We start from the raw sequence: 11,834 nt of genomic DNA, 5'->3' as shown, positions 1-11,834 counted from the left end.
AAGAACTTTTCCCGCTCGAGATGCTCTAAGATGATTGGTTCACATACGCGAAGCAGGCGTGAACCCCTCCTCTCTATAAGAAACTGACACAGGAGTTTCAAAAAGAAGAGAGCACTTTCCCTGTGAGAGGTGTCCGGTCCCATGGCTCCTTAGGGAGCATTACACCGCGTTTCTTTTCCTTTCTTTACTAAGTTTTATTTTCATTCTTCGCCTCTCCCTCCCGAGGGAGATGAACTCTGAACTATTTCCTTGGTAACTTCACGTTCGGTGAACCTTTAAAACTTCCCGCGAGTCTGCTCGCCCCGGAAGACACGAGAGAACAAGCCTATAGCGCCGAAGGATAAACACGCATACGACTCTGCGTTCTTCAGCTCACACAAAGAGAACCATACGCATTCGCAAGTATAGGTTATTGATTTGATTTGATTGATGTGATTTCTTGTTGCCTCTCTAAGGGTTATTGTCTGTGATTTTTGCCATGCTGCGATCACCCCGGTGATCTCTCTCATCCTGACCGTTAGTTTCACTTTCTCATCCTCTATCTCTCTCTCGCTCTCTCTCTCTCTCTATATATATATGTATATATATTCACTCTCTCTCTCTCTCTCTCTCACTCAATCTCTCTCTCTCTCACTCCCGTTGTTATTCGTTTGTCTCGTTAGTTTTACTGTTTATTGTACATACATGTATCCCGGGTTTAAATGTAGAATTCTGTATCCGTAGTTTCATTTTATTAAAACTATTATATTCTTGATTGCTAATTGTCTAAAGTTCTCATTTTTACAAAGTCAATGAAGTGTTCGACCATTTTGCTACAAAGCTTTACAATTCGTTACTATTTCAGTAACCTAAATTTTATAATAACAAGAAGGTGATTTTTCATGGCCAGAAAATAGCTTTTTTTGGAATTATAAGAAAGAGATACTTTTTGTTGAAAATTGATAAGTTAATCTTACGGCCGTTTGCTGGACAAACAGATTGTTCGATAACTAAATTAATTCCATTTAAGGTTATCTCATATAATCGATCTGTAATAAGACTATTGATATATTAATGACGAACCATAACCCATTATGGTGATCATTCATATATACAATCGATCTATTTTCAGCTTCGATAATTTAACTGTAATATGCAATATATTAATCATTCATGATTAATTATTAAATTCCCTATATATAATTTGAGCTAATTTAATGTAAGACTCATTGTCGCTACACTAGTGATGCCTTGCCAAAGGCAAGCACCACTAATAAGTATGCAAGAGAACACTAGTGATGCCTTGCCTTTGGCAAGCACCACTAATAAGTATGCAAGAGAACACTAGTGATGCCTTGCCAAAGGCAAGCACCACTAATAAGTATGCACAATAACAATAGTGATGTCTTGCCTTTGGCAAGCACCACTAATAAGAATGGAGAAGAACACTAGTGATGCCTTGCCTTTGGCAAGCACCACTACTAATAAGTTTAAATACAATATCAGTAAGTTGGCTTTTCCAAGCCAACTTAACAACACTGATTCTTTGTTGAAGAGGCCCAAACCATTTCATGACATTACTTCCTGGAAGTGTAGCTCTGAAGGCCATTAACACCACTATTGTTTTCCCCAGAACACAAGAGATACAGAGGACAAAAGTTATGCCAAATGCTGTGTGACGCAACATACAGGACCACTCAGTCGACCAATGAAAGTAAGTGAACAGAGGAAAGACAGAGTCAATGAGAAGAGCAGCAGGAAGCTCAGCTCTGAGTTGTTGGCTTTTACTATTGGTGTGTCTCTGTGGTGAGAGAAAACTAAAAATATGAACATAGTTAGAAATGCCCCAAGAATCCCAAACACCATTAAAATGATCCCCATGATTCGGTGATAACAGGAATTCCATTGTCTTTATGATACATTCATCACCTCTGCTATTGGACCAGTATCCAAAAGGGCGCTTCACACAGTCAGATGCATCTGGTGTGGATGAAAATGGAAGTGCAATTAGTAATGAGCCTGCTATTTCAATGAAGTATCTCTTAGCCTATATCTGATCATATACTACTCTTTTAGAAATAGACTTGTTAGTGTTTTAAATAAAGCATTTATGGCAGTGTATATGATCATTTAGATTAAAATAATTGTAAAACTTTTCCATTTGATCCTCTTTTGATGAACTGCAAGTGTTAAAAGAGCAATTAAACAAACATTACCTGTTGTGTTGCTAATCTCTCCTGGAGGGCATGGAATACAGTCAAAACAACAGATTGGTCTTCCTGGCTGCACAGCTTTCCTAGTGCCTAGGGGACAGCTCTCACTGCACACAGACACGGGCACCTGCCACACATTAGGGAAAAGCTACTTGAACAACAATAGAAAAATAATATGCCATGTGACATGTTTGCACATGTTTACACATGTTTACACATGTTTGTCTTGTGGATCTGAGCCTATACAATGCATCACTGCATCTCATGTGCACTTGGGTATTTAGTTATATTTGAAAGTTAATTTGAAAAGAGACTTTCACAGTCTTTAGGCCTCCTCCCCAGATGATGTTGACATTGTTCATAGTAAACTGTTGCCCACGAGGCAGAGTTGCATCATAGTAGCCAATTGTGGCTACCTCCATGGTGCCTTTTTTGAGCTTTTGTAAGTTTACCAGTTTATACCTTGCAGGGGAGTTGCCTTCCCCATCAAAAAATAGTGTTTCTCCCCTATTCATGCTAAAATTTACGGTTTGCAGATGATGTAAAACCTGTAATGATAGAAAAAATTTTTTTTTTGTTCTTATTATTTTTAATTTGCTGTAATCTCATTTTGGATTCAGAATAACCTACTTTTAGAAATGTGGAAACATAAAATTGTAAAGCATATAATTTTAAAACTACACTTTAGTAACATCATATATGGTGACTTCAGTGATTAAAAAAAACTTATTTTAATAGTAAATTGTTCATTCATTTTTTGTTTAAGTCATGCAATTTACTTGGATTTATACATATATTTATAGTTTGGTTTTAAGATTTCAACATTTTAGAAGTAGTTCACCTGCCAGGGTTGTATTGTTGTTGGCTGTGCACAGGTGGCATTACCAAATGTGAGTTCCCTATCAAGGAACTCAAGCTGCGTGACAACGCTTTGGGAACGCCCCTGCGTGAGTGCGTCATGAAGCACGTATGAAATCAGTCCAATGGCGAGACGGAACGTCATAGGTGGGTGACGTCATCGACCAGAAAACTATATAAGCACCCCAAAACACAAGCGCATCAGCTTCTGAGTCTTCAGCAAGCACTCTGTGTATGAAAAAGTCTGTGTCTCAAGTGTTTTTGTCTGTCCATAGAAATTGCTAGGCAGAAGTTTTTCACACATATATATATATATATATATATATATTTATATAAAAAACTATAAAAGAGACAATATATATATCAAACTGGCGAGCGAACAGCAGTTCAGAAAGTGTGTTCATCCCTGCTCACGTTATATTATGGGTGGGGACACACACACAATCTGTGTGTTGTTTGTTTGGGAGTGCAGCATGCCCAGTCAGCTCTCGAGGGAGCTGATTGCGAGCATTGTGAGCATTTGTCCATAAAAACGCTCTGCTCCCGCAGAGCCCTCTTCGAGGAGAGTGGTTCCGTGCACGCTCCCCGCGGTTCAGGTCCCGCTGTTGCCGAGGCACAGCGAAGGCTTCAATCGTGGGGATCGCATATGGATCTATCAGCGGGGATTGAGACGGGCTCTGCCTTTTCTCAGCCCTTACCTGGTAGATCCAGTGCCTCAGATATGGGTTCGGAAGCATGCGCTGCGGTTTCTTCCACCCGGGCTGAGGCACCATCATTCTATTACCCAGTTCTGAGGAGCTGGATGTTGTCAGTATTGTGCGAAGGGCTTATGGAGGTTTTCGCTCAAGCTGTGTCAATATTAAGCATTGAGTAGCCAACGGCTAGGCAGGAGTTTGTTACTGAATCTAAATTAGATGAGAGATTTCTCCCTTCCCGTGTTCTACCTCCACGCCGGTGCTTGCCGTTCTTTCATGATCTCCACACTGAGGTTTCGAGATCAGGGAAGAAGCCGGTTTCTTATAGAATTTTTTAGCCCTCTAACGTGTAGCGACTGACCGAATCCTGTTCCCTATCGGTCAGTCACTACAACGTAGGTCATGACTGACCAATAGGAATCTCGCTAGAGAGGCCAATCTACTTCGAGTGAAACTAAAACAAGCCAATACACATTGGCGTGCAATCATTTGCATCAGCTGCGCGCCCTCGTTAGCGCGGGTATAAACGAGCAGCTGGTGCGATTGCACACTAGCTTTTTGCTTCGGAGCCAAGCACTTCGTATGCTGAACAGAGTGAATTTGAAAGCAAGCCTCTTCTGGATCTCTCCACTTTGGTGCGGGCGTGACGGCACAACAGCGCGAGCGGTCTTTTTCTCTTCTCTCTCTCTCTTCTTTGTTTGTTGTTTTAAAACTGAGCAAACAAAAAAGCTGTTTTCACGGCTGGTAAGGTGCGCGGTTAAAGCGCTCAACGGCCGTTTTTACGGCTGGTAAGGTGCGCGATTAAAGCGCTCAACGGCCGTTTTTACGGCTGGTAAGACCAGCGAGAGAGAATCGCGCACAGACAGGTGCACATTCCTGTCTGTGTTCGCTGTGACCGTTCCCCTGCGTGCTTCAGCACCAAGGAGAGCAGTCTCTAAAAGAGCTTACACAGATAGTTTGCGTCTTTTTCAAGATGACATTCTATCTGTGTGTTTCTGGATGCGGTCGTTACCTGGGGTCGCGGGATGGTCACGATCGCTGCCTTGTGTGTCTGGGCCTCGAACACGCACAGGCAGCGTTCGTGGATGAGTCATGTACCCGTTGTGGGAAGATGACCATCTCGGAGCTGAGGTCGAGACTCACGTTCCTGCAAAGGGGCGGAGTCCCCGTGCCTGCACCTCGTTCCAACCCCCCTTCGCGGGTTGCTTCGGGCAGTGACACGGGTGACCTGAGGATTACAGTGAGCGCGCTTCCTTCGGGGAACCAACCCCCTAGGAACCCTCACTCCTCTCATGCTCCGCAACCAGTTGAGCTGCCAACGGAACGTTCTGGACCGTCCTCGAGATGTGTACCGGTCGTTTCGTTCGGCGCTCCCTGCGACGACCAGATGTCGATCGCTGCATCGGAGGGTGGGTCAGACCTCTCCGCGGACGACGGCTCGGAGCCGCTGCCTCCTTCAGGTGTGCCAGCGGTGCCCGAGTCGGACCCGGAGATGATGGCCATGCTTTCCCGGGCCGCCAACAGGATCGGGCTCGTGTGGAACCCTCCACCGTGTCCCGAGCCCTCGAGGTTGGACGATTGGTATCTCGGGGTGGCGCGCGCTGGTTCTCAGCAACCCACCCCAGTGCCTTTCTTCCCGGAGGTGCATGAGGAGCTCACAGGGACGTGGACGGCACCTTTTACTGCCAGAAACCGTCTCGGTGGATCCTCCTCCCTCACCACCCTTGATGGCGGGGCAGCTAAGGGATACACGCGTATCCCGCCAGTGGAACGGGCCGTTGCTATGCAACTGTGCCCTAACTCCACTTGGCGTGGAGAACCGTGTCTTCCTTCCCGGGCTTGTAAGTACTCGTCGGACCTGACCGGCAAGGCTTACAAGGCCTGTGGGGAAGCTGCCTCTGCCATGCACGCCATGGCGTTGTTGCAGGTTCATCAGGCCAAGGCACTGAAGGACCTGCACGAGGGTGGTCATGATCCACAAGTTCTCCAAGAACTTCGTGCCGCAACTGACCTCGCGCTCCGTGCGACGAAGGTCACTGCGCGGTCAGTGGGTCGTGCGATGTTCACACTGGTGGTCCAGGAACGCCACCTCTGGCTGTGTCTGGCTGACATGCGGGAGACCGACAAGATCAGGTTCCTTAACTCCCCCGTGTCCCAGACCGGCCTCTTCGGCGACGCGGTCGAGAACTTCGCCCAGCAGTTCTCGGCAGTACAGAAGCAGACTGAGGCCATTAGACACATCTTGCCGCGGCGGTCAGCTGCTGCCTCCACCCCAACGCCCGCGGCTCCTCGGTCTGCTCGTCGCCGTGGGCGTCCGCCTGCGTCTGCCCCTGCTCCCGCGCCGCAGCAGCAGCCTCCATCCAAGCGGCACCGTGGAGCCAGTCGCAGGCAGGGCGCCCCGCCCGTCCAGGCCCCCGCCAAGAGGGGCGGCAAAGCCAAAGGTAAGCGGCCCTATGACGGGCGACCCAGAGGTGGAAGGGACTGCTCTCCAGGAGACGATGACTGCATCGCTCCCTCCCCCGGAAGAGGGCCGGGTGGAAAATCCTTTGTTTCGTTTTGTTTGTGTTCCGCCGCTGGCCTTAAAACCAGCGGTACCCAAATTTTCAATAAAAGAGCAGTTTCTATCATCTCTGGGTCCGAAGAGGGCCCGGAGAGTAGTGGGGGGTCAGAATCCTCACCACTCTCATCCGCCTCTTCTATCGCCAGCCGGCAGCTGCGTACGGTCCGAGAACGCCATCGAGCCGCCTCCCGCACCTCCTGCCCCGTGGAACCAGGTAAGTGCTGCACAGCACACTCAGACCCCGCTACGGGCCGCCTCCCAGAGAGAGCCTCCCGAGCTGCGTCCCTGTGTTCCACCTCGCTGCCCCACTCCGGGTACGCCTACGGTCCCTTTGGTCCCGCTTGTACGGTCTCTGCGAGCCTGGTTAGCGCTCCCCAGGCCGTCTCGCTGGCTCATTCGAACCATCAGGCTCGGCTATGCGATTCAGTTCGCCCGACGTCCCCCCAAGTTTCGGGCCATCCACTCCACTACAGTGAGAGCAGCCGATGCCCATGTCTTGCGTGCGGAGATCGCAGTCCTACTGGCGAAGGATGCGATAGAGCCGGTCCCTCCAGCCGATATGAGGTCAGGGCACTACAGTCCCTACTTCATTGTACCCAAGAAAGGTGGTGGGTTACGACCGATCTTGGATCTGCGAGTTTTGAATCGGAGCCTCCACAAGCTACCGTTCAAAATGCTCACGCAGAGACGCATTTTCGAATGTATCCGTCCCCAAGATTGGTTTGCAGCGATCGACCTGAAGGACGCGTACTTTCATGTCTCGATTCTTCCTCGACACAGGCCATTTCTGCGCTTTGCGTTCGAGGGTCGAGCATATCAGTACAAAGTCCTACCCTTCGGGCTGTCCCTGTCCCCCCGTGTCTTCACGAAAGTCACGGAGGGGGCCCTTGTTCCCATGAGAGAACAGGGCGTTCGCATCCTCAACTATCTCGACGACTGGCTCATACTAGCACACTCTCGAGATCAGCTATGCGAACACAGGGACCTAGTGCTCAGGCACCTCAGCCAGTTGGGTCTTCAGGTCAACTGGGAAAAGAGCAAACTCTCCCCTGTGCAGAGGATCTCTTTTCTCGGTATGGAGTTGGATTCGGTCGCCCAGACAGCGCGCCTCACAGAGCAGCGTGCTCAGTCGGTGCTGAACTGCTTGAACACGTTCAAGGGCAGGACAGCGGTCCCACTGAAACTCTTTCAGAGGCTCCTGGGGCATATGGCAGCAGCATCAGCGCTAACCCCGCTCGGCCTGCTACATATGAGACCGCTTCAGCACTGGCTTCACGGCCGAGTCCCGAGATGGGCGTGGCGTCATGGCACTCACCGGGTGGCAATCACACCGGCGTGCCGCCAGACCTTCAGCCCGTGGTCCCCTCGTTCCTGCGGGCAGGAGTCCCCTTGGAACAGGTGTCCAGGCATACTGTGGTATTCACAGATGCCTCTGCCACCGGCTGGGGTGCCACGTACAACGGGCATGCAGTGTCAGGGGTGTGGACGGACCCTCAACTGCGTTGGCACATCAACTGCCTCGAGTTGCTAGCAGTACATCTCGCCCTGACCCGCTTGAAAAGACGGCTACAGGGCAGGGACGTGCTGGTCCGTACGGACAACACTGCGACCGTTGCGTACATCAACCGACAAGGTGGTCTACGCTCCCGTCGCATGTCGCAACTCGCCCGCCATCTCCTCCTCTGGAGTCAGAAGCATCTGAGGTCGCTTCGAGCCATGTATGTCCCCGGCTTGCTCAACCGTGTGGCCGACGAGCTATCACGAGCTGTGCTCCCGGGAGAATGGCGACTCCACCCCCAGGCGGTTCAGCTGATGTGGAGAGAGTTCGGGGAGGCTCAGGTAGACCTGTTTGCCTCCTCAGAGACCTCCCACTGCCAGCTGTTTTACTCCCTGACCGAGGGAACACTCGGCACGGACGCACTGGCACACAGCTGGCCCCGGGGCCTTCGCAAATATGCGTTTCCCCCAGTGAGCCTACTTGCGCAGACATTGTGCAAAGTCAGGGAGGACGAGGAGCAGGTCCTTCAGGTGGCTCCCTATTGGCCCACCCGGACTTGGTTCCCAGAACTCATGCTCCTTGTGACAGTCCCTCCCTGGCCCATTCCTCTGAGGAAGGACCTTCTGACTCAGAGACGGGGCACCCTATGGCACCCGCGTCCAGACCTCTGGAAACTCCATGTCTGGTCCCTGGACGGGACGCGGAGGTTTTAGGTGACTTACCCCCTGAGGTACTTAACACCATCACTTCAGCACGGGCGCCGTCCACGAGACGTGTTTACGCCCTGAAGTGGAACCTGTTCGTCAAGTGGTGTTCTTCTCGCCGAGAAGACCCCCGAAGATGTCCGATAGGGTCTGTGCTTTCCTTCTTGCAGCAGGGGTTGGAGCGTAGACTGTCTCCCTCCACCCTCAAAGTACATGCTGCCGCTATTTCAGCTTATCACGACCACATAGATGGCAAAGCAGTGGGAAAGCACGACCTGGTCGTCAGGTTTCTTAGGGGGGCGAGACGATTAAATCCTCCTCGACCCCCCTCCATACCCTCTTGGGATCTTTCCCTGGTGCTTCGAGCACTTCAGGATGTTCCCTTTGAGCCTCTGCAGTCAGTAGACTTAAAGCTTCTTTCCATGAAGACTTTGCTGCTGGTTGCACTGGCCTCTGTCAAGAGGGTAGGAGACCTGCACGCATTTTCGGTCGACGAATCGTGCCTAGAGTTCGGGCCGGGTGGCAGCCACGTGGTACTAAGACCCCGGCCTGGCTATGTGCCCAAGGTTCCTACCACTCCCTTCAAAGACCAGGTAGTGAACCTGCAAGCGCTGCCTTTGGAGGAGGCAGACCCAGCCCTGGCTTTGCTCTGTCCCGTTCGCGCTCTGCGTATGTACGTGGACAGAACTCAAAGCGTCAGGACCTCAGACCAGCTCTTTGTTTGTTACGGAGGCCAGCAGAAGGGAAAGGCTGTCTCCAAGCAGAGGATGGCCCACTGGATAGTGGATGCCATCACCTTGGCTTACCAAGCACAAGGCGTGCCCTGCCCGCTCAGGTTGCATGCACACTCCACGAGAGGCGTTGCGTCCTCCTGGGCGCTGGCACGTGGCTCCTCGCTAACAGATATCTGTAGAGCTGCGGGCTGGGCGACACCTAACACGTTCGCTAGATACTATAGCCTACGTGTAGAGCCGGTGTCCTCCCGTGTTCTCACCCTAGACGGGTAGAAGCACTGAGAGGTCTGGCTCTGTCGGCTTGCTGCACCCTACTGTGCACCCTTATTGCTCCAGAGTAAAACCTGTTGAGTCCTCCAAAACCCCTCGGCCCGGACTTGGCGGAGCGTCCGGCGCCAGGCCCTTATCCGCTGAATCCTTGAGAACCGGATCTGGGCTGGGTTCCATTTGTGTGACCCTACGGGGATCCCATATGTGTATATTCCACGGCTGCTCCTATCGGAAGCCCGTGTCTTTCCCTTGGGCTAAGTCACCCTTTATTTCATATGCAGTACAGCCTTCGGCTAGTCCATATGCATTTCCACATAACTCTTTGAAGAAGTGGCTTCCGCAGCGTTCCTTCCTAAACAGAAAGGGCACGCTTTCCCAGTGTTATCCAATATCTCACTGTATGGGTTATTACGGAACAACAGTGTCAGACTCACTCTGTGTAAGCCTCCGCCTATCGTCCTTCCAGGCAAGAAGGTGTAGAGGCTTGCACGGGGGCGCTGGATGGGGTGCAGCGGCTGTGGCGCCTTGGTAGGGATTCCTATTGGTCAGTCATGACCTACGTTGTAGTGACTGACCGATAGGGAACGTCTCGGTTACATATGGTAACCCTCGTTCCCTGAGGGAGGGAACGGAGACGTAGGTCCCGTCGCCACATCCGCTGCCGCCCGCCGGGGCGGCCAGCTTCTCAGGCTTGGCTCCTCAGCAAAAAACTAGTGTGCAATCGCACCAGCTGCTCGTTTATACCCGCGCTAACGAGGGCGCGCAGCTGATGCAAATGATTGCACGCCAATGTGTATTGGCTTGTTTTAGTTTCACTCGAAGTAGATTGGCCTCTCTAGCGAGATTCCTATTGGTCAGTCATGACCTACGTCTCCGTTCCCTCCCTCAGGGAACGAGGGTTACCATATGTAACCGAGACGTTTTCCTTTCACTACTGAACAAATATGAACACATATATGTTTAATTCACAAAACCTTGAATCATGTGAAATGGTGCCCCAATGTCTGCCAGCAGGTCATTGATTAACTCCATTTATGACGCATTGCGCAATCAAGAAACAGGTCCCCGTTGTTCTCGAAACCCTCACGTGGTACACACCACGGATGGACAGATTCTGAAAATAAGGATATGCAAGATCTGCAATCTTATATTTTCTATAAGTATAACCCCTTAAGAAATGTATAAACATGAATTTGATCTTTCCTAGGTCATGGTAGCCGTTATTATGGTTTTATAGTCATGTGAGTGAACATCAAATGTGTGTAATTCTGCATATGAAGGTAACTTTATTTTTCTTCTACTCTTTCCGGCCATTCTTGGTACCTGTTTGACCGTCTTGTTTTGACTAAACCAGTCATACATAGGATATTACAGTAAAATGTATTGTTCTCTGTGTACAATCTTTCTGGCTAGAAATGACAAAATTTTATAGCATCATCAATTATCCTGACAAGACAAAGAAGAACTTTTCCCGCTCGAGATGCTCTAAGATGATTGGTTCACATACGCGAAGCAGGCGTGAACCCCTCCTCTCTATAAGAAACTGACACAGGAGTTTCTAAAAGAGAGCACTTTCCCTGTGAGAGGTTTCCGGTCCCATGGCTCCTTTGGGAGCTTTACACCGCGTTTCTTTTCTTTTCCTTTCTTTACTAAGTTTTATTTTCATTTTCGCCTCTCCCTCGCGAGGGAGATTAACTCTGAACTATTTCCTTGGTAACTTCACGTTCGGTGAACCTTTAAAACTTCCCGCGAGTCTGCTCGCCCCGGAAGACACGAGAGAACAAGCCTATAGCGTCGAAGGACAAACACGCATACGACTCTGCGTTCCTCAGCAACACAAAGAGAACCATACGCATACGCAATTATAGGTTATTGATTTGATTTGATTGATGTGATTTCTTGTTGCCTCTCTAAGGGTTATTGTCTGTGATTTTTGCCATGCTGCGATCACCCCGGTGATCTCTCTCATCCTGACCGTTAGTTTCACTTTCTCATCCTCTATCTCTCTCTCTCTCTATATATATATATATATATTTCACTCTCTCTCTCTCTCACTCAATCTCTCTCTCTCTCTCACTCCCGTTGTTATTCGTTTGTCTCGTTAGTTTTACTGTGTATTGTACATACATGTATCCCGGGTTTAAATGTAGAATTCTGTATTAATAGTTTCATTTTATTAAAACCATTATATTCTTGATTGCTAATTGTCTAAAGTGCTCATTTTTACAAAGTCAATGAAGTGTTCGACCCTTTAGCTACAAAGCTTTACAATTCGTTACTATTTCAGTAACCTAAATTTTATAATAACAAGAAGGTGATTTTT

This window comes from Siphateles boraxobius, unplaced genomic scaffold (assembly GCF_051911475.1).
Source record: "Siphateles boraxobius isolate OS27281-9 unplaced genomic scaffold, OSU_SipBor_1 31, whole genome shotgun sequence".
Lineage (NCBI taxonomy): Eukaryota > Metazoa > Chordata > Actinopteri > Cypriniformes > Leuciscidae > Siphateles > Siphateles boraxobius.
The sequence above is the reverse complement of the archived record's forward strand: the minus strand, read 5'-3'. Positions refer to the sequence as shown.